Consider the following 24,582-nt stretch of genomic DNA (forward strand, 5'->3'; position numbering starts at 1 on the left):
TTATACTTCATGGATTGCTACATGAATGAATGTTTGCAGTAGTGTGAAAAAAGGAAAGGGAAAGTGGAATCCTCACAAAATCTCCTTACAAGCATGCTGAAGCCCAAGATCAACACTGGCCAGTCACTAGTATGTTAACACGACCCCTCCCCCTCGTGAGTGTGTGTGTGTGTGTGTGTGTGTGTGTGTGTGTGTGTAATACTGGGGATTAACCCAGGGGTGCTTTACCACTGAACTACAACCCCAATCCCTTTTATTCTTTATTTTGGGACAAGTTCTCACTAAGTTGCTGAGGCTGGCCTCAAACTTATGATGCTCCTGCTTCAGCCTCCTGAGTAGCCAGGATTAAGATATGCACCACCATGCTCACATTTCTAAGGACAGTTTTGTTTCATAAAATATTGTATATCACAAAAAGGTGTATTAAGAATTGTAATGCAAATAATAATAATAATAACAATAATAATAATAATTAGAGCTCATGTAAAAAATAAATTAAAATTTTAAAAACAATATTATATTTTCTAAATAAGTTGTGTACACAATTTTTAAATTTACTTTGATATTAAATTTGTATAAGAGGCTAAGTGTAAAGCTACACAGTTTGGTTTTTAGTCCCTTCTGTGGTTATTCTTCAGCCTAAGGTGAGGGAGAGTCTATTACTATATGAAGGTGTGATCATCCTTGTTTGAGGTGTCAAAATGGTATGTCAAGTTCCCATCTATAGTTGTTTCAACTTCTAGGTTTAAAATAATTTAAGATTAGTTTAAGTCTAATTATTATTGTCAGGTTTTCCTTCTCTTTCTACTGTATGATCATTTGCTGGGTACTTGACAGTTTAATGGCTGTAATCAGAGAACACACATCTAGAATTGAAAACAGACAGAAACTAAACAAACAAACAAACAAAAACCACACTATGGTCAGAATTTGAAATCCATTTCTCAGCCATGAGCCAAAATTACCCCTATTAAACCAAGGGAATAGATCTCATCCTCAATCTCAGGTCTATAGAACCAGCTATGAGGTCATTCTCCAAATCACCCAAGGTAAGGTGAGGTCTTCAGGAATGGAAGTACTACATTCTTCTATAAAACATCACACGTTCTTTCTCCCTTAGGAAGCTAATCTCCTATTCCTCAAGTAGCTCTATTCTGAACCACACCCTGTTCAATTTCATGAGCTTCTGGGGCAGAAGGTTCTATGGTCTTAGTGGCTGTATTAGTTTTCTGAGGTTACAATAAATACTTACCACAACTTGGTCATTTAAGACAATTAAAATTTATTCTTGCACAGTTCTGGAGGCTGAAAGTCTGAAATATGGCCAGGCTGCCTGTTTTTCTGGAGGAGAAATAATTCCTTGTCTCTTTCAGCTTCTAAGGGCTGCCTTGGCATTCTTGAACTTGTGACCTCATCATTTTACTCTGTGCCTTCATCATCCCTTCATCTTCTTCCTTTCGTACCTGTCAAATCTCCTTCTGCCTCATTTCTATAAGGACATTTGCCATTGGATTTAAGGCTCTGCCAAATAATTAAGGATAAAGTCCTCTTTTCCAAAATATTTATCTAATATTTTTCTATCTACAATAATATTTGCAGATTCTAGGGACTGGACTGTAGAAATATCATTTGAGAGAGCCACCATTCAGCTCACTACAGAGACATTATCAAAATTTTTGCTAGTCTCTGAACCACAGAACATAGGATTTGTTTTACTTTCTAGGCCCCTTGTAAAGCATGGAATTAAGAGGACTGAGGAAAGAAAAGATAAATCAAGAATTCTTCTAAAGTAATTAGGATTTCAATTCTCAAATCCTTCTTTTTTTCTGTTTTGAGTTAAAATACCTACCAATTATTTTCCAAGAGGACAAGCCAATGGGCCAAAATATGTAATGTCAGAGAATTCCAATAATAAAGCCAATTCACAATGTCTTTGATAAAAAATCTGTAAGGATAATAATTGAGCTCATTTCCAATGAAGACAATAAATGTTACATTTCATTTACAAACATGAATGGACACAATTTGTGAATGAAAACACTTAAGATATATCATATTAACAGAGACACAATGTACACATTATGCCATGAATTACCAGACATACAGGGGAAACATATATTGAAAGAATATCATAAATACCAATAAAATAAATTCGCAAATCTGGAGCAGTTCTAAAAAGTTTGTAGTTTAATGAAACTTCGCAGGTGAATCTGATGTTCATTCTTAACTTGAAAATTACGGTCCTAAAATATGCTTAGATTCCGCCTGTCATGGGGGTACACACCTGTAATCCCAGGGACTCTGAAGGCTGAGGCAGGGGAATGGCAACTTTGAGGCCAACCTCAACAATTTAGAGAGATCCTGGCCTCAAAATAATGGGATGCAGCCCAGTGGTAAAGTTTCCCTGGGTTCAATCCCCAGCACCAAAAAGAAAAAAAAGGTGCTAGATTCAAATAAATAGGATGTTTGTGGCCAAGTAAACACTAATGGAAATGAGGACAGATAACATTCTGCTGCCTTTTCCTAATATCCTCAGGCAAAGCACCACCAGGACTCAGATAAATAGAAATATCATGGAGAACAAGGACAATGAGAAATCTCAATTTACCTCCCACACATCATACAATTTCTGAAATGTTTATATTAATAGAATTTTGCCCATACAAATTTGACCTGGGCAGAGCTGACCATCTCTTCTGACTTAACAACTTTTCCCGTGCAGTCATCAATGGCAACATCAAATAAACAATTGTTTCCAGCACCTCTCTTTTGATAAAGAAAAATAATAAATCTTTGATTTCCAAGGGCCTCTGAAAATCTCCAAGATAGTTTTAGTTGCAAAAGTTATCTTGAAATTTATTTTGTTTTATTTTACATTTAGGATTCAATTTTAGGTAGAAAAAGCTTGTGAGAAGATTTGAACAATTAAAAGAGGATAGTTGGTGATGAGAAACAATAGTTGGCTACTCATTTGAAAGTACATAAAACATTTAAAAAATAAATACAGGACACATTATTATCAAGAACCATAGCTCTTTTGTGAGAAAACTGTTTTCTTAAGTAATCAAGGACATAATAAAATCAACATACATTACAGAAAATTATAGTGTAAAACACAGTCTCATTTCTATCCAGAATACATGGAATAGCCCCTCACAATATAAGTGAAGGAAATAAAAAATAAACAACTATGTGTCTAATATTATGCTAAATTTTGGAGATATATAGTAAATGTGACATAAGCTAAACCTCCTAGGATGTTACAATCTAGTTAGGGAAATAAGGTGGGAAAATGTGTTAGCGAGTGTGAATTATCTATTATATACCTTTTCTCCCTGTCCTAAATAACAAAATTCTCATTTTGTGGCATTGGCTAGGTACCTAGAATGAAAAATAAGCCTTAATTTTCAGGCTTCTTTTCACATAAGGTGCACATTTTGACTAGATATAGACCAATGATATGTGGGTAGAACTTGTTAGGTGAGGCTTCTTAGAAGGTATCATATCAAATGTGTATGTAGATATGTGTGTGTGCTTGTGCATGCATGCTGAAGGAGGCTTGAGTGGTGGTGTTTAAGAGGCTGTTTAGCTGAAAGGACATTTCACATTCCTTCTTATCCATTCTTGCCTAGGGCTAGATCTACAGGAACCACATTGTTACATTGAGGAAAACTTGAAATGAGAAAGCAGAGTTTGAACTTGGAAAACATAACAGAAAAATGAAAGGCACAGCCACAACAATATTAAACCACCTTCCTTTGGATTTCTTTTATGTGCTAGAAACACATGGGTTTTGTCACAACAGTCAAATAGTTGCTGATACAAAATATAATTACAATGCAGTGAGATATAAGGTCCAAAAAAAGATGTATAAAGACATAGTGCACCTTTAAAGAAAAAATTAGTTCAGTTTGGGAGAAAGGATATTAGTGAGGGTTTTATGGGGAAAGACATTTGGTCTGGGCTTTTAGAATAGTAGCTGTTAAGTAGGCCAGGAAAGATGGGCATTTTAGATGAAACAATGTCACATTGAAATTCTATATCATTTCTGTGATGAAACTGGTGGACTCTGAGAGATTATGAACTTAGAAAATGTCTTTGACAGGAAATGGGCAATGTGATATTAATCATACACAATCACAGAAACCCTTAAGGGTTGATGGCAAACAGAATTTTGAGAAATACCAACCAATAAGACTGTTATAATAATATTTATATATTTGTCCTCATATAATTTTCGTCTTATTTTTGAAAAGGAAATAAGATATATTATTGCCCTCTACAATTCTATCCATTCTAGTGCTTAAGTACATTAAAAATTTCAATGAATTGATTAATTCATCACTCTTTAATTGCTCTTACCAAACCTTCTTTGTTACAAATAAGTTAGGAAAGGCCAGGCATGGTAGCACAAACCTATAATCCCAGTGACTCTGGGGGCCGAGGCAGAAGGATCAGAAGTTAAATGCCAGCCTCAGCAACTTAGCAAAAACCTCAGCAACTTGGTGAGACACTATCTCAAAATAAAAAATAAAAAGGGCTGAGGCTGGAGGCTGGGGTGGTGGCTCAGTGATAGAGCACTTGTCTAACATGTGTGAGGCAATGGGTTCAATTCTCAGCCCCACACATAAAAAAAAATAAAAACAAAGTTCTATCAATAACAAACATAATAAATTTTAATTTAAAAAAGGGGACTGGGGATGTAGTTCAATGATAGAGTAACCTTGGGTTCAATCCCTAGTACCAAAAACAAACAAACAAAAAAAATTGGAAAGTCATATCTCCTCTTCAGTACACATGTGTTAAGCAATTAAGTACAGCATTTTTTTTTCTTATGCCATAATGAAAATCTTGTATGAAATGGAAACACTGCACAATACTTATACACATGATATTTATTTTATTTAGAAAGGGCTAAATAAAACATTTATTAATTGGTAGGGATTTTTAATGATATTTTATTCTTTTTTTTAAGAGAGAGAGAGAGAGAGAGAGAGAGAGTTTTTTTAACATTTATTTTTCAGTTCTCAGCAGACACAACATCTTTGTTTGTATGTGGTGCTGAGGATGGAACCCGGGCCGCACGCATGCCAGGCAAGCAAGCGCGCTACCTCTTGAGCCACATCCCCAGCCTCGATATTTTATTCTTATGAAAATGTTTATTTCAGTTACCCAAATCAAAAATAATCAATACAAAGATTCTCCATAATCTGATTTTTGATCAATACATTTTGCTAGATAACAAGTTAAAAGGAATTAAAGTATAATATATAAATAAATATACATAAGTAAAACTAATAAGAAGGAACTAATTATAAGAGATCTTACCAAAAGGAATGTTTCCAAATATACCTAGAAATAGGTTTTACACTCGACCACTGAGCCACATCCCCAGCCCTATTTTGTATTTTGTTTAGAAACAGAGTCTCACTGAGTCACTTAGCACCTCACTTTTACTGAGGCTGGCTTTGAACTTGCAATCCTCCTGCCTCAGCCTCCCAAGCCCCTGGGATTACAGGTGTTTTCAGATATGGCAGGATCCTTATTTAGGTGAAATTTATTTGATAGGATACTCACAATGAAAATTATCGTTTTGGAAGACATGAATCAGAGTGAACATACTTTATACAAATATATGAAAAACTGTCCTCTGTATATGTAATGAGAATTATAATACATTCTGCTGTCGTGTCTTTAAAAAAATCAATAAAAAAGAAAATTATTGTCTTGGCTTTTTATTGTAAGCCAGAAAAATATATTTAATTAACTGAAATTAATGTGGGTGGCTATACTAGGGCCTATGTGATAGGATATATATGTTGGGTGAATAAATTGAATAAAATGACATATATTATGAAATTTTTATCCTTGCAAATGTATATTTTAAAAATCTGGCTGTTTTCAACCTGCACTTTTTTCAATCTGAACATTGCTCTTAACCACTATCTGTACACTTCTACAATATTTGGGCTGATGTTTATAATGATGATCTGCTATAGTCCCTGTATTATAGCACAATCTTTACATTACATTTTTATTATTTAAAAGCTGATAATATGGTCTGTTTTTTTAACACTTCTAGAATAACGAGCATTCTTATCAAGTAACCCACCTCAGGCACATTCTTTGACTATCTTCAATAATAGAGTTTACAGTTAATAAAAATAAAACATCCAACAGTTGATAAAAAATTTTGAGGTTCATATTATTACAGCTAGAATATGTATCACAAATAATCTTAATCTAACTAAATTTTTAACAAATGCTACATAGCTCTTTGTATTAATTGTAAGAATTGCTACAAAGAATCATGAATACATATAACTTCATTTCTCATTTGATAGAATGTGGTATGTTGGTATCAGCAAGACAGGAGATGTTAGGAATAGACTGAGACTCATTTATTTTTATGTATTTTAAAAAAAAATTGTACCAGGTATTGGACCCAGTGGTGGTTAACAACTGAGCCACATCCCCAGCTCTTTTTATTTATTTATTTTTTATTTTGAGACAGGGTCTCATTAAGTTTCTTAGGGTCTCACTAAATTGCTAAGGCTGACTTTGAACTTGCAATACTTCTGCCTCAGCCTCCCCAGCCACTCAGATTACAGGTATGTGCCACTGTACCCAACAGAACCGAACCTCATCTTAATTTGAGTTAGTACTTATTGTAACAGTGGTCCACTTCACCTTTTGAATACAGCCCTCACTGCACATGGCTTATTTTAAAATGTACATGTTTTTCTTTTCCTCTTCTCTTTCTCTCCCTTCCTAACGTAGGGGCAGGGAACAGGGTTACCTTTATATCCCATTCTAGGCCTAGTTATCTGTATTTGAGCACATACCCACCATAGGAACCAAGTAATTCAGACTGGTGGGGGGTGCTGGCAGAGTATCTAAGGAATGGCTATCTCCAAAATTAACAAGTGATTCATAATCCCTCTGACAGGAACACCTGTTAGGGAGTCTTTGAATAGCTTCTTTAAAAGCCCCCGTTCCCCAGGATGGACAGAATCACGGTTTCTATACAAGAGTCCCTTGTGCTTCTCCTTTCCTAGCAAAGCAATAAGTATTCTTTTTCCTTTTCCTCAAAACTGTGTCCTCCTTATTAAATTGGCATTGGGGACAAGGACAAAGCTTTTGGTAACATTATGTTCAACTTTGATTTGAGAAGCCCTGTCCAGTTGTACTTTAACTCACTCCTGACTTCCCCAGAGATGGGTACAGCCTGCTGCAGTTACACAAGGGGGGCCCACAAAGGATCCTCTTTACATAGTCCTCTAACAAACATGAGATAAGCGTGAGTCTTAGACAGGGTTCCCTAGAAGCAGAATCTGAAGGGGGCATGTTTTTAGGCAAGTGACTTATTGAGGGAGTGTTCCCAGGTGTAGGGGAGTGAGAAAAGCAGGATAGAGAAGGGGAGAAAAACTAAGCCAGTTGGAAATCAGCTTTAGTATGATCCCAAGGGGTGCTCTGGAATAGGATTTGCATCATAAAATTTATGAATCTTGAGGCATGGTGCCCTTGTACCCCAATCAACAGTCAATTATTGGTTGCAGGTTGCAGAATTGTACATGGAGTAGGGGATTATGTTGCAATCTTGCATGAAAAGCTCTTTTATGGAGTGCCATTTTCCTCAGAAGGAACCAGCTGAAATGCACAGTTAACACCTGTAGCTTCTGGAGAATGGGCCTATTTGCCTTGGAAAAGGAGCTTGAACTGGTCACCAGCAGAGCAGTGTATGTACACTATAAAAATTCTGTCATAGATATTAGGACTCTAGAGCAGCCTGTAAGAAATAAATAATTGAAACATATTGTAGAAATCACTGCAGACCTTGAGACTTAAACCACATATGACAATGATTCTAAAGAGATGTTATGAATACAAATAGAGATGCTAAGGACACATCTTTTGTAACATTGGGTTTATCAACATCCTGTCTCCTCACCTATCCCTTATGCTAAGCTGGTGATGGATTCTGTGATGAGGCAAAATGTGCAGTGGTGAAATAATTGGGTTGGTTAGGGTAAAAGAAGCTGTAAGGGCACAATTTCTTGTTTGTGTCCAAGACCCACTCACAGATCTCACTACTGGCCCAGAGACCTTCTTGTCTGCTTGTCATTTCTCTGCTAACATTTTTCTTTTGCACTAGGATTTTTATTTTCTTGGCTTCTGGAACTAGATTTCTCCCCAAGCTGACATTTTTCAATAGTCGGACAGTTAGAAATAATGGAGAAAATTAAGCAAAAAGTCTTCCCATGCTATCTCTGTCCTTTTCCTTTCTAAACTTAGCCACTTTTAAGTAGAAGGCAAGCTCAGACATGTGAGCTATTGTTGGATGCTGGGGAAAGAAAGACAAGATTATTCACCTGCAATTTAAAACCAGAGGCTTTCATAAGGTGCAGACAATAGGCTCTGAAATGCCTAGAGGCAGTGAAGAAGATCAGCAAGCTAGAAAAGTTGTACAAATATGCGAATGAGGCAGTGTGCTTCATTTATCTCAGCCAACTTGGAAATTTATGTTTTTCCTCCCCAGTTCCATGACCATCACCAGTCCTTCCCTGAAAAAGTATAAGAACCACCATGGACTGCCTTAGGATAAATTGGAAGTGAGAGTGGGTGGGTATAAAGCAAGAATAACAAGGTCCTGGGTACTACAGACTCTGGGAGAATGAGGGAATTCCTGTTTTGTTTTGATCTAAGAAAGAGGGGATTTTCCTGTTCTCTCATGGCTCAGGCAGTAATATCTGACTCTAGAGACTAATATGGAAATTACTACTATTTGGCTGGAGTCCAAAGAGTATATTAAAGAATCTCTTGGTACTCTCCTCAAATAACCAAAATCTTTTACAATATCCAAGCTTTACAGAATGGTGGGGTGAAGTGAGGATCTTATACTTTCATCCCCAGAGGCCTCAGTTAGAATAGGCAATATTGGGGCCTGTGTGGCACAATGAAAACAGTAAGTGAGCTGGTCATGACCACTGTGATTTGAGTCATCTCCTTTGCTGCCAGCCATCAAGGAAGAGATAGTTCCGAAAAGAACACAGTCTTCCTGACCTGAAAAGATTTTGAAGAAACTTGCAGGAGAAAAAAAAATCACTTGAAAAGTATTTCTATCCTTTTTCTCAGTGATATTTGTCTTGGTTTTGTATGTTACTAGCTCTGTGACCACAGGCAAGTTATTATCTGCTAGCACTTATATTGAGTTTTCTTATGGGCTTAAAAAAAAAAAAAAGCAAGAGGAGAGGAAAAGATAATAATTTAACTACCACCAAAGGGTTTATGAGGGTTAAACAACAACAAAATGGGGTGGCACTTAAAGTTCCTGATCCAATAGGTCCTCTAACTAGCTATTGTTATCATTTCTTATTTATTAGTCAGAAGGTCATAGGTGAAAAAATATTTCCATCAAACTCAATAATTATGATTTCTATTTCAATATACTGCTTAACTCTGTGCCAGGCAATGTTCTAGGTGCTTCTCACATGTGAACTTTTCATATTCTTACTACCACCCTAAGGATAGATACTGTTATACTAATCTTACAGATAAGGAAGCCAAGGAATAGCATGCTTGAGTTATCTGCCGTAGATCCCATGGTTACAAAGTCTGTGCTTTTTATCTATGCAGAGTCAGGAATTAACCTAAAGGAGATGGGGAACAAGTGTAGAAAGTGTTACAGGCTCAAGGTGAACAGGTCAGAAACTACAAATTGAGAGTTTGGCTTGGTCCAGCAGTTTAAAGGTATTATCACAAACTGTTCACTTAACAAATAAATTAACTCGTATTTTAGAATGACTGATAAGCTTGTAAGTCCACCTACAAGCAAAATAGGACAATGTTCAATAGATGAATAAGAGGACAGGCCTGGTTTTTTACCAGTTAAGTCACCTGGATCTCCCAACCAAGCAGTGGGTGTGCAAGGAGGAGTCCGACGACCAACAAACGAGAGCGCGAAAGGGTTAATACCACGGCTGGGCGTGGGGAGCGCGGAGGCGAAGAGGATTGTGGGGACTCTGTTGTCCGTCACCTGCGGGCACTGGAACAATACGGTGCGCTTCTTTATCATGGCCGACCCTAAATGAGTGGTTGAGCGGCCGAACTGCCACTGCCATAGCTCTCTGAAGCCAGCCGAAGTTCAGGGGTCGTCAGCCGCGGAGAGCAGATAAGGCAGAGGTTTGTAGTATTTCTTACAGTCTGAGGGCTGGGCATGTCCTGCTTACCAGCTACGCAGACAGAGGGGAACGGAAGTGAAAGGACGTGAGGAGTCGGGGGAACTAACCCACAGACGGACTCTGCCGCGAGAATTGATGGCATAGTTGTAGGGCTAAGGGGACGTGTAACTGTGTATGTTGACCTTGGGATGGTAAATGCTCTGGTTATTTTCAGTTGGGGACTGGCGGTATCCTTGGGGGAGGTGGCAAACTGTTGAAAGTGATAAATCTGGGCGAAAATGTATTGTTGGCTTGGCACCAACACGCCTGAGTCGAACTTCTAAAAGATGATTTTATTGGAGTGATCTAAGCCTGTAGTTTCAGATGGTTACTAGTGGAATGATAGCTTTCTTTTCCAAATTACTGAGTACAGTATCTGTTCTGTTCTGAGTACTGCACTAGAGGGTCTGGAGAGGGAATTAGGCTTTGTTCTCCACTTTTACATCTAAGCAGTTGCTAATTGCATTTGAACATAGGAAATTAAAATACAAGGGGACAGGTTTTACCTGCGGAGCCCTTGCGCATGGCTTCTGCCTTACATGTGCTAGGCAATTGCTCTACCACTCCAGCCCTTAATATACATATTTTAAGATAAAATAAGGGCAAAACTGTGTGCAGTTTTCTTCCAGGTACATTTCCTCCCTTTTAAGCACAGATGCAGCCACTTGGAGAGCTAAGAAGTACCTCAGCTCAAAAAGTTTATTCCTCCCGAGAGCACTTGCACATCACAATCCCAGAAGCTTCCTGGGAAAATCGATACTACTTGAAAACAGGGTCTCTCTTTGCATGTGGAGCCTACTAGCTCTATGTAGGACTGCAGTAAAGGATTTACAGGCTTCCTGGCTTTAAAACACTTTTGTGCCAGTTCTTTGTTTTCTAGCAAACTCAATTCATAGCAGAGAATTGTGCACCCACTAGAAATCCTAAGCAATCTTTTAATGCTTCTGAACCATCAAACCTACTGCTTTGTTAACCAGAGAAACAGCTGTATAGCAGACAGTCCAGGTCAGTGGGTTCTCAAATGTTCCTGTGCATCAGAATCAGTTGGAGGGCTTATTAAAACAGAATTGCTGGGTTTCATGCAGAGTTGCTTTTTCAGTTGGTCCGGGGTGGGCCCCCAAATTAACATTTCTAGCAAGTCCCTGGAGATGCTAATACTATTGGCCTTGGGGCCACTGCTGGTCTAAACACAGCAGATTTAAGTAAATCTGAAAGGGCATTTTATGTAGAGAAGGCTAGGCACACCTCCAGTTACAGATCTGAACTAAATCATAATGGATATGAAAATAGATTTTGTTTAGACACTTCACAGAAAATGTTTAATTTATTTACATTTGTATTTTAGTGTATGTTGACAAAACATCATATATATGGGATACAAAGTCAGTCTCTCTCTCTCTCTCTCTCTCTCTCTCTCTCTCTCTCTTATTTACATTTGTATTTTAGTGTATGTTGACAAAACATCATATATATGGGATACAAAGTCAGTCTCTCTCTCTCTCTCTCTCTCTCTCTCTCTCACACACACACACACACACACACACACACACACAAATGTGGAATGATTAAATTAAGCTAAGAAACATACCCATCACCTGAAATACTTAATTTTTTGTGGTGTAAATATTTGAAACTTAGCAATTTTGAAATGTACAACATACCTTTTTTTGGCGGGGGGGGGGGTTACTGGGAATTGAAACCAGGGATACTTTACCACTGAGCTTTACCACTATCAGCCCCAGACAGGGTCTCACTAAGTTCTGAGGTTGGCCTCCAACTTGAAATCCTCCTGCCTCAGCCTCCTGAGTTTCTGGGAATACAGGCATGCACCACTACACCCAGCAAGAGAACTTAATTTTCTATTTCTATTATTAATTATAGTCGTCGTGCTATATAGTAGATCTCAAAAAACATTCCTCCTATCTACGTACATTTTTATACACCTTGATCAACATCTCCCCATTCTCTTCAGCCTCCAGCCTCTGATATCCACCACTATACTCTCTACTATGAGTGTAATTGTTTTAAATTCCACACATATATGAGAATATGCAGTATTTGTCATTTTGTGCTTGGCTTATTTCACTTTATACAGATTTGTCCATGCTATTACAAATGATAGACTTCTTTTTTAAGGTTGAAGAGTATTCTGTTAATGTATATCACATTTTCTTTTACCATTCACCCTTTAATGGACAATTTTGTTGATTCCATAACTTAGCTATTGTGAATAATGCTGTAATTAATTTGAGAATGCAGGTCTCTCTTCAACATATTGATTCAAATCCTTTGCATATATACCCCAAAGTGGGATTGCTGGTAATTCTAAGTTTTTGAGGAACTGCTATACAATTTTCCATAATGCCTTACTAATTTACATTTCCACCAACAATGTACATGAGTCTTCTTTTCTCTACACTTGCTGGGGAATCAAACCCAGGACCCTGTGCTTGCTAGGCAAGTAATCTAACACTGAGCTACATCTCCAGCCCCTCATCCTTTAAAAAAAAAATAGTTGTCAATGGACCTTTATTTAATTTATTTATATGCAGTGCTGAGAATCAAACCTAGTGTTTCACATGTGCTAGGCAAGCGCTCTACCACTGAGGCACAACCTCAGCCCCACCCTCATCTTTTTTATGATAGCTATTTCAACAGGTATGAGGTGATATATTATTGGGGCTTTATTGCATTTTTTAGTGATTAGTGGTGTTGAGCATTTTTTCATATGTTTGTTGGCCATTTGTAAGTCTTCCTTTCAAGGAATATTATTCAAGTTCTTTGTTTGTTTGGTACCAGGTATTGAACTTAGGGGCACTCGACCACTTAGCCATATCCCCAGCCCTATTTTGTATTTTAGAGACAGGGTCTAACTGAGTCGCTTAGTGCCTCACTTTTGCTGAGGCTGGCTTTGAACTCACGATCCTCCTGCCTCAGTCTCCAGAGTTGCTGGAATTACAGGCATATACCACTGTGCTTGTCTCTTTGCTCATTTTTAAGTTGTGTTATTTTCTTCTTATTGAGTTGAGTTTCTTATATATTTTGGATATTAACCCCTTATCAGATGTATGGCTTACAGATATATATATTTCCTCCCACGCTGTAGGTTGTTTAAAATTTTTTGTAGTTATAGATGGACAGAATGCCTCCATTTTATTTGTTTTATTTTTATGTGGTTCAAAGAATTGAACCCAGTACCTCACATGTGCTAGACAAGTGCTCTGCCACTGAGCTACAGTCTCATCCCCTGTAGGTTGTTTCTTTACTGTTGAATGTTTTCTTTGATGTGCAGAAGTATTTTAGTTTGATATAATCCCATTTGTCTTTTTTTTTTTTTTTTGGTACTGGGGATTAACCCAGGGATACTTTACCACTGAGCTGCATTCCCAGTCTGTTCTATTATATCTATCTATCTATTTATTTTTGGTATTGCAGATACTGGGACTGGTCAGATAGTGAATTTGAATGGCAGGTAGGTGTTTTGTCCCCATCCCCCCCTCCCTCTGCCCCCCCTTCATACCCCCCTTCCCTCCATCCCCTCCCTTACTGAGGATTGAACCCAGGGGTGGGCACTCAACCACTGAGCCACATCCCCAGCCATTTTTTTTTCACTTTTTGAGACAGAGTCTTCCTAAGTTGCTCAGGGCCTTACTAAGTTGCTGAGGCTGGCTTTGCTGGGATTGCAGGTGTGGGCCACTACACCCTTTCTGTGTTTGAGACAGGGTCTCCCTAAGTTGCTTAGAGCTGGCCTTGAACTTGGAGAATCCTCCTATTTCAGTGTCCTTAGTTACCTGGCCCATTTGTCTTATTTGTTTTAATATTTATTTTTTAGTTATAGGTGGACACAGTCTCTTTATTTTTTATTTTATTTTTTTGTGGTGTTGAGGATCAAACTCAGTGCTTCACACATGCCAGGTGAGCTCTCTACCTCTAAGCCATAACTCCAGCCCCCATTTGTCTATTTAAAAAAAAATTAGTTTTACATGGACACAATATCTTTATTTATTTATTTATTTCTATGTGGTGCTGAGGATCAAACCCAGGTCTCACATATGAGAGGTGAGCGCTCTACTGCTGAGCCACAACCCCAGCCCCCCCTGTTTGTCTATTTTTGTTTTTGTTGCCTGAACTTTTGAGATCAAATCCAAATAATCATTGCCCATATCAATGTCATGTAGTTTTTCTCCTGTCTTAGTTTGTCTACAGGTTTTACATTTTAGGTCTTATGTTTGTCTTTAATAGAATGGGTTTGTTTTGGTTGTTCATTTGTATATTTTGAATGGTGAAGCAAAGATTAACCAAACAAAACTGTTTTTCTTCAATTTTAGGTGTCATAGTGCTTTGTACCATGAAAATTAAAAAAAACACTAAGAAGATATTTTCTTTTAAAATTCTTTGCTGAGTTATATTAAGGTAAGTAGTTATTTATAGTGGAATTCACACCTCTACTTGTGTCAACAACAACAAAATATGGGTTGTTCCTAATTTCTGGTAATAAATTATGTTGAAGTTAAAAAATGCTGTGATGATCTAATTGTCAGAGAAAAATTAGTATAATGAGTCAGAATTGAGAAGGTATGGTAGGTAGTTTTTTTCTAACCCTCAATAAAATCTCTCCCTCCTCTGAAGAAATAATCATTTTGTTTAATCTAGAGCTCAGAACCAGAAATCCTGTTGTGCTGGAGCTTAATTTGAAGCTTTCTTTTAAAGGTTGACCCTAAACAGTCTCCTGGAGGGGTACAGTTCACAGTTACATGTGCCCTCCAAATCCTCCCAGGAGTCTGAAAATGACCAGGACACACTTTCAGAAGTTTTACTATTCATTCTAGACTCTAGTCAATGTTGCATCCCAGATCTCTCCCCAGACCAGTTATAAAACAACCTCAAACCAAACAACCAGGCACACATAAAATAACAACAGAAAAAGTCCAAACAAACTGGCCTAGTTCTATTCAGAGTCTTTGCAGAGGGCCAGCAAGTAGCTGGGCTGGCCAGTGCTCTGAATGTTTCAGAAATATCTTATCTGCTGTACGCACATCCTGAGGGAGTCAGCCGGACACAAACACACACAAAAAGCAACCAAACTTAAAAATTATCAAATTCATTCATGATTGCCAAACTTTATCCTTTTTGTTGTTTCACTGATTTCTCCCCTCCACATAAGTCCTCATATCTAATCTGCACACTGTCCTCCAGAGAGTACAATTCTCTTTTTTGTGTGTGTTTTTTAAAATTTTTTATTCTTTTTAGTTATACATGACAGTAGAATGTATTTTGACATATACACTTGAAGTATAACTTCCTATTCTTGGGGTTGTACATATGGAGTTTTATTAGTCGTGTATTCATATGTGAACATAGAAAAGTTATGTCCAATTCATTCTACTGAGAGAGTATAATTTTCGGTGAAATGTGAGAAGTTAAACCTATGTGAGGTTGGGCTCTTTAGCTTGATGTCCTAGATGATTCCTAGGTAGCAATGCTTTAATTTTTAATTTTTATTTTTTTAGTTGTAGATGGACACAATACCTTTATTTTGTTTTTTATTTTATGTGGTTCTGAGGATCAAACCCAGCGTTTCACACATGCTAGGCAAGTGCTCTACCACTTAGCCACAACCCCAGCCCAACAATGCTTTAATATTTTTGCATTAACATTCATATTTCTTACTGCTGTCACCTCTTCCTCCTCCTAATGAGTTCTTGATTTCTCTCATAGTCATTTTGCAGGGGAAAAACTCCCAGGGTTCCTGGGAATAGACAGGCTAAGGAGAATTTGGAGCCATGTGTGTCAAAATAACTCTAGAACTGAAGTTCAGATGAGTTTGTTTCCAATCCAAATTACCTAATTGCTATAGCTGGTTCTTTAAACGCCTTTAAATTAACTGTATATGTTCACCCCTAAGGTAAGGGGAGGTTTCTGATCTGTCACTTAACTACCATGCTGTGGAAGACAGTGTTTTTTGAAAAATTTTTTTTTCATTTTTGTAGTGTTGGAGATTGGACCCAGGCTATTGAGCATATTAGGCAAGTACTCTAACACTGGGCCCATACCCCTTAGGCCACATGGTTTTTCTTTCTTTTTTAAAATATTTAGTTGTCAGTGGACCTTTATTTATTTGTACGTGGTGCTGAGAATTGAACCTAGTGCCTCACACATGCTAGACAAGTGATCTACCGCTGGGCCACCACCCTAGCCCTACACATGGTTTTTCTGAGTATACAAGTCTTTGTATCAAGGGAGTGAGAACTGAAAAGGATAAGGGGAAAAGGGTGGATAATTATAAGTAATGTCATATTTTGGGGTTAGGGATATAGCTTAGTTGGTAGAGTGCTTGCCTCGCATATACAAGGCCCTGGGTTCAATCCCCAGCACCACAAAAAATCACATTTTTCCTTTGCAAAATGACTATGAGAGAAATCAAGAACTCATTAGGAAGAGGAGGAGGTGACAGCAATAGAAATATGTTCTGGACTCTGGTACCCACAGCTGATGAGCCAGTTGTCCTATTATACTTATTTCTTTTCCCATAGCAGAGACTTAAATGTCCTGGATGGTCTGAAGCCAGGTTGCCCTTGGACTCTGTAGCCATGCTGGGGATAGGACAGCTATTGCCACTGTTATCAGGATAATCTTTCTGTACTTGATAAGGTGATAAGAAGGAAATCTGGGGGTCCAGATTTTATATATATATATATATATATATATATAAAACATACCTATACATACATAATACATATGCAAATGTGTGTGTGTATTCCTCTACCCACCACCCGCCCCCCAAGTTGAACCCAGGGGCACTTAACCACTGAGCTACAGTATCCTCAGACATTTTCAGTTTTTATTTTGAGACAGGGTCTTGCTAAGTTGCTGAGGCTAGGCTAGAACTTGTGATCCTCCTGCCTCAGCCTCTTGAACCACTGGGATTTACAAGTGCACCACCACACATAAATATATTTTAACTATAGTTAAATGAATTTAACTGTAAGGGCATTTAAAAAGTTTCTGGTGGTCTAAGGAATTTATATAATTGTCTTCCAAAACCATAGTGAAAAAGAGTAAAATCCAATGTCTCACTGACTGTATGTATGTTAGAGTTCAGAAGATCAGAAATAGCCTTGGCCATAAATGTATTCTGTAAACTCCAGGGTCTTTAGAAAAGTTGTCAGTGAGTTCTAAGCAAAGACTACTAAGACATGGTGGTTGAACAAATGGAGTTGATCACTGGATGTGTTGTATTGAAGCAGAATGCACACAATGGGGAACTGTAAGGCATCTGTTGGGGAGTCAAAAAGGATTTATAGGATTTGAACCTGTTAGGTGATTTGGGGGAGGATTTAAAGAAGTGAGGCTTTGCTCTAGGTTGGATTCAGTTAAGAAGTAATTTTGTGGATATCGTAATGAGTATTATCTAGGAGGATAGACTAGAAGTAGACTGATGAGTAGCCATGGGCACTGTTTTAACCAGGACAGTAGGATGTTTGGTCATTTTTGTGATTTGGTAAAAGTTTGTGTTTTGTCTTGTCAGATATGATTATGCAGTGGTTTTCCTTTTTTTTTTTTGGTCATCCTGATCACATAGTAACCTTGTATAACATTGGAGGTCCAAGAAATTGTTTATGTTCATTAGGAGCCTTAGTTGTGAGGGTGCAGCCAGCTCATGTCAGTGGCTGCTTTTCCTTCTCTGTTGAGAGCCACTGAGAGTGGAAAAATGGTCAGATGTGCTAAACGGAAAAGCTGAATATGGATAAAAGCCTCTGGGGCTCGGATTGTGGCTCAGGGGTAGAGTGCTTGCCTTACATGTGCGAGGCCCTGGGTTCGATCCTCAGCACCACATAAAAATAAATACATAAAAGTATTGTGTTCAACTACAACTAAAAAATATTTTATAAAAAAGCATCTGGTTACCCTCGAATAGAGTTTAGGAACCTCATTTATAATAATAGTCTCCTGAGTGGTTTCTCCTTGGGGAAAAAAAATGAGATCAACATATACTTAAGCAAGAGAAGTACTTGGGAGGATGTGATAGGGTGTTATTTTTCAAAGATGTCCATACCACTTCCTCCCATCCCACTCTCCTCTGTAATGGGACCTTGCCACCCTTCCGTTGATAAGCAGGGTCAGGTAACCCCTCAGCTTTGAATCCTGTCAGACTTTGATTGTGTTAATCAATAGAATGGTGTGGGGGGGGCAGCAGGCATGGTGGCACATGTCTGTAATCCCAGTGTCTAGGGAGGCTGAGGCAGGAGAATGGCAAGTTCAGTGCCAGTTTCAGAAACTTAGTAATTTATGTCTGTGAATAAGACTGTATTATTATTGTAATTGTTTAGTCAGTACTCAAAGATATTGATGATAAATATATATAAATATAACCTCATGGTTATAGGCCAGAGTAAAAAATATCTTATTCCTTCACTGCAAAAAAATTCATGTGAATTTCTATGGTTATGAAGATTTACATCTGTTTTTTTCTTCTAAGGGTTTAATTTTTTATCTCTTACATTAATGCATTTGTTCCATTTTGAGGTAATAATTTTGGCTTATGATGTAAAGTAGGGGTCCAGTTTTTTTTTTTCAAGTGGATATCTAATTGTCCTAGTAGCCAGTTTTCACAACTCACTGTGATTGCAAGGCTTCTGATTTTCCATCCCAAAACATTATATTTTCCTTTTAATTTTCCTTAAAATATATCCTCATGCTTATAGCTTTCTTATATTTCTTCTTTCCTACTTGCTGATTCTTTTTTCCCCTTCCTTATATTTATAATTTAAAACAACCTTTATGAAATTTTTGACTTTTGACAAATTACTCTTTTTTATCCAATAAGATGAAATAACTTTTTCTTTTAAAACAGATTTCCCCCAATAAAGCACAGCTTAAATTTTTTGTAATATTTGCTTATACAAGTACATCAGTTAGAATTTTAACTCTTATTAACCTTTTAGTGAAGACTCAGAAATAAAGCAATCATAAACTGTTTTTTTCCATATACCAACAAAATTACAAAAATACATTCATTGAAAGACCCTAATATATAAACAAGTCTATGTGTATATGTATTTATGTGTGCATGTTTTGTGAATTTAAGAATAGAATTTAAGAAGTTAAGAGTACTTGAATTTATGTTTAGCAGTAGGTGTTTTAGTATTCTAACTGAATAATGAATTGGATGTTAGACTGGGGACATGGCTTAGTGGTAGAGCACCTTGCTAGGCATGCCTGAGGCCCTGGGCTTGACCCCTAGTATCCGCCCCACACAAAAAATCAGATGTTTTCTCTAATAAATGTATTTATAAGTATTTATCCCATTTATATAAAATCTAATTTAACCCCCTCCCCCCCTCCTTTTGGTACTGGGGATTGAACTCAGGGACACTCAACCACTGAGCCACATCCCCAGCCCTTTTTTTTTTTTTTACTTTATTTAGAGACAGGGTCTCACTGAGTTGCTTAGGGCCTCACTAAGTTGCTGAGGCTGGTTTTGAACACACAATCCTCTTGCCTCAGCCTCCTGAGCTGCTGGGATTACAGGCTTGTGCCACTGCACCTGGCAAATTTACCCATTTTTAACAGCTCTTTTTAGATTACCCATGAAAACCAAGATATCAGACAATCATATTTAATATTTTTATGAGGGCAATTATTTAATGATACAAGAAAACAATATGTTATGAAATAAGCTGGTTACAAGTAGTGAGTAGAGGATGACTTCATGTTTTTGTTGCTGTTATTAGTTTTTATTTCCAAATATTTTGAAATTATTGTTTTTTTTTTGTTATTTTTAGATATACATGACAGTAGAGTTAATTTGATATATCATACATACATATAGTATAAATTCCATTTCCTGTGGTTGTACATGATGTGCAGTTACACTGGTTATGTATTCATATATTGACATAGGAAAGTTGTCTGATTCATTCTATTGTCTTTCCCATTCCCATCTCCCCTCCCTTCCCTTTTCTTATGCCTATGAAATTCTGTTCCCCTTACCCCTTATTGTATATTAGCACTCACATATTAGAGAAATCATTTGACCTTTGTTTTTTTGAGACTGGTTCATTTCGCTTAGCATGATATTTTCCAGTTCCATCCATTTTCTGGAAAATGCCACTATTTCATTCTTCTTTATAGCTGAGTAATATTCCATTGTGTGTGTGTATGTGTGTGTGTGTATGTGTATCACATTTTCTTTATCCATTCTTCTGTTGAAGGGCACCTAGGTTAGTTCTGTAGCTTAGGTATTGTGAATTGAGCTGCTATAAGCATTGATGTGGCTGTGTCACTATAGTATGCTGATTTTTAAGTTCTTTTGAGTTATTTTGAGTTATTTATATATCCTGGAAATTAATGCTCTGAGGTGGCAAAGATTTTCTCCAATTCTGTAGGCTCTTTCTGCACATTCTTGATTGTTTTCTTTGCTGTGAAGAAGCTTTTTATTTTGATACCATCCCATTTATTGATTCTTCATTCTACTTCTTGCCCTTTTGGAATCTTGTTGAGGAATTCAGTTCCTAAGCTGACATGATGGTAGAGTTGGGCCTACATTTTCTTCTAGTAGGTGTAGGGATTTTGGTCTAATTGTTGAACCCACGATTGGAGACCACCGACTCCAATTTTAAATCAAATTAAAGCTTGCTGTACAAAAGAGATATTGTGTACAAAAGAGATCTAGCTGACCAGCAGCTATCTCACCCAAAGCCAGGCTAGAGAACAGCAGCCCAACTCTCCAGGAAAAAGTTTTTATAGCACAAAAAGTTACAAAGAGGGAACTTACGGCTAACGGGATTCTGGCAAGCATAATACAAAGACAGATAGCAGGTTAATTATCTACATGGCTTAACATTTCAAGGTAGGGAGTAAATTGAGATTCCAACATCAGAATTTCTGAGGGGCTGCTAAGGTTTTAGAGAGGGTTGTTATCTGGTCAAAGAGAGCCAGGCATGGGTGAGTTTAGAGCACAGGCAGGAATTCTAAACAAGATTAGTCCTCAGAGTATAGTCAGGCCAAATAGATATCTTAGTAAAACAGAAATGAACTTTTTATAACTTTGTGACGAGATGGCTCCCAAACGTAGGATAGAATTAGGTTGGGTTCAGCGCTAATGCCTAGATCCATTATGCACTTTTTGAGTTGAGTTTTGTGCAGAGTGAGAGATAGGGGTTTAATTTCATTTTACTACATATGGATTTCCTGTTTACCCAGCACCATTTGTTGAAGAGACTATCTTTTCTCTAATGTATGTTTATGATACCTTTGGGATGACTTCATTTTTGATAAAAAAAGCATAAATACGATTATAAAAACCTAGAATGTTATATGCCAAAATTTCAGTATAATTACCTGTGTCCAGTGACTGACTTGTCTTCCCTTTGCTTTTGTATATTTTTGAAACACAATCATTTCTGAAACAAACAAACAAGTGATACCGAGGAGAGAAACAGTTATTAAATGTCAGGAGTTAGGAAACCAAGAAGCCAAATCAAGTATCCCATAGTCAAGGTCTGAAACCCAATAGGTTCAGTCAGGATGACAGTAGCCAAGCGTAGAAGTAAAACATTGTTCTCTCCTTTCCTATTGGAATGGCATTTATCCAACTGTTTACTTTACATTTTATATTTTCTGTGTAATTATATTTAATGAGTCTCTTCGAATATTAAGTGGCATGATAGCAAAATGATGCTAGTGAAAACAGATATTTTGCTATTATAATCATGGTGGGCAGGGCTGTTTATGTTATAGATCTTTTAGCTCCACAGCCGGTAACACCTGCTGTTGTCATATGGTGGTGTTATCATTCAGCAGCAGACTTCTAGTGATTCCTTCTAGGGCTCTTGTCACATGAACTTTGAAGAATGAAATCCATGAAAATTAAGATTTATTTGAGTGAGTAGAAAAGAAACAACTCAAGCTGTTCATGGTGGCACATGCCTATAATCCCAGTGGCTAGGGAAGCTGAGGCAGGAGGATCTTGAGTTCAATGCCAGCCTCAGCAACTAATCAAGGCCCTGAGGTCCTAAGCAACTTAGTGAGACCCTGTTTCTAAATAAAACATAAAAAGGGCTGCGGATGTATCCTGGTGGTTAAGTGCCCTGGGTACATCCCTGGTACCAAAAAAAAAAAAAAAGATAAAACACAGCTCTTGCAGAGTGAGAAGGGTTCAGATAGAGGCTTGCTGCTCAAGTGCACTAATTTAGGGACTTATAGCTACTTGGTAGGGGTGTTGCTCAGTGTTTATGCTAATCAGATATAGAAAGAATGCTGGACTGAGATTGTAGCTCAGTGGTAGGGCACTTACCTAGCACTTGTGAGGCACTGAGTTCCATCCTCAGCACCATAAATAAATAAATAAATTAAATTAAATAAAGGTATTGTGTCCCTCTACAAATAAATAAATTTAAAAAAAAAAGAATGCTAAGACTATTGGTCCTAACTGGTATGGTGATTAGGTATCTGTTGGTGGGACCAATAACATTCTGATTGGTTCTTTCCTTTTTGCTGTTGAGTTTGAAATTCTCTGTAGTTTCTACTCAGGTCTGTGTGCCTTCTCTTTTCCTGCCCCTCTGGATCAAAGGGTTTTGTTGGTTGGCTGTTTGGAATGTTTTTACAGAGCAGTCCATTTCTATACAGTAATGTGTGCTTTCATCTACTTAGAGAAGCCTTTTAGGGACCCATTGTCTTAACGGCCTTCCTAGATCTTACCGTCTGAATATTCTACCTACTTACTAGCAAGATTGATTTTGAATAAATATAGTTAATATTTTTAGCCATTTTTTCCCTTCAAAAAAACCTTAAAAGACACTGTACTTTAAACATCTTAGCAGAGACAAATACAATCCAAATTATCTACTAAGACAAAAATGTGTTAATAATTTTAAAAATACCTTTACTTTTGTCTTACCAACAAATTAAAATTAGCTAACTTCTCAAATATTTAAAGTCATGTGAACTGAGACCTTTGTATTTATGTCCTTTAAAAGTTTATGAGCAGCTGGGTATGGTGGTGCACATCTGTAATCCCAGGAGGCTAAAGCAGGAGGATCGCATTTTCAAAGCCAGCCTATGCAATTTAGCAAGGCCCTAAACAGTTTAGTGAGAACTTGTCTGTAAATAAAATATAAAAAGTGCTCAGGATGTAGCTCAGTGGTTGAATGCTCCTGTGTTCAATTCCTAATACTTAAAAAAATAATAAAAATTTATGAATATTTATTTATTAGCTAATTTGATACCATGAGCATACAACACAATATACACATATACACAAACATAGATAAAAATGGAAAATAATGATTTCATAGTTTTCATTTAGATTCATTATTTGCCAGTTTCTTAAAACTAATCTTTTGATATAATTACTATAATCCTAAGAAATCCTTAGTCTAAATCTGTAATTCCAGATTTAGATTTAACTTAGTTGAAACAAAGCAGAAAATATAAATCTCAGAGACATAAAACAGTCTAAACATCACTGAAAGGGGTAGAGGCAAAGGTCTATTAAAAGAAAAAGGCTTAAAAATGAGGCTTGCTATTTAGGCTTAAGTTAAAAACCTCTACCAATATTTTAAGAGCTAAGCAGTAGAGGGAGAAACCCTTACAAATGGAAATTTCTTTTGTAAAGGGTTGGAAAAATCATATTTTAGTTGATAAGTCATTCTGTCATAGGAGAGTGGGGAGTGGGGAACCGAAGCTATAAACATTGGTTCTTGTGTTCTAACAAAAGAAAATTTAAAGTCAGATTCTGAAAGTCATGCAAGAGAATTTTATTACAAGTAAAGGTAAAGTGGAAGCAAAGTTGGAGTAGGGTGAAAAGTAGATTAAGGCTTAAGCAGAGAGCACTCTTGAGAGAATGGGCCATTTCTGTTCAGAGAGCAATAAAGGAAACAATGTTGTCTCCATATTTATTACTGTCTGGTGTTTACCAGGAGAACCAAGGTTCTCCTTCATGTCCGGTGGTGGAGTTTTTGGCCATAATTTGTTCTCTCTAGAACTGTCATGGTGGCCATCCCATTGAGGAGGGGGAGGCTTCATCTACAAGTCAATCCTATGTTAATGTGGGGACTGGACTCAGTGGCCAAACAACTTAGTGGTCCTGAGTTACTAAAGAAACATCACTTCTAGGATATATGGAGGCACCTATGGCCACAACTCCTAGCTTTACCCTGACCTCAGTGGACCCTGTAAAAGAGTTAGTTCCATTAATCCTTTCTTCTTGATGCATTTCCCCAATTAGCTTCTTTTGTTTCTATCTGCTTATTGTCAAGGTCAATGTTTTGCCACAGGTTATCTGCTACAAGTTTTTACTCAACTGTCTTGGCAGTAACTTAAAACTTTAAAAAATAACTTTTGGCCTTGCTATATACTA

At 37.3% G+C, this 24,582-nt stretch overlaps 1 long non-coding RNA gene across 3 annotated transcripts in view; it reads left to right on the forward strand.

The window, feature by feature from the left end:
* Positions 1-10,030: 10,030 nt before the first annotated feature.
* The window catches only part of LOC113192680 (uncharacterized), a 42,535-nt gene continuing 27,983 nt past the window's right edge, over positions 10,031-24,582 (forward strand). The window contains exons 1-3 of one of the 3 annotated variants that reach the window (XR_013342581.1): positions 10,031-10,182; positions 13,656-13,692; positions 14,549-14,633. This is a non-coding gene — a long non-coding RNA (uncharacterized LOC113192680). Of the gene's footprint in view, positions 10,183-13,655; positions 13,693-14,252; positions 14,280-14,548; positions 14,634-24,582 lie in introns of those variants that run through there. The other 2 variants (XR_013342580.1, XR_013342582.1) reach the window with 2 other exon arrangements.

This window comes from Urocitellus parryii, chromosome X, assembly GCF_045843805.1.
Source record: "Urocitellus parryii isolate mUroPar1 chromosome X, mUroPar1.hap1, whole genome shotgun sequence".
NCBI classification, from domain to species: domain Eukaryota; kingdom Metazoa; phylum Chordata; class Mammalia; order Rodentia; family Sciuridae; genus Urocitellus; species Urocitellus parryii.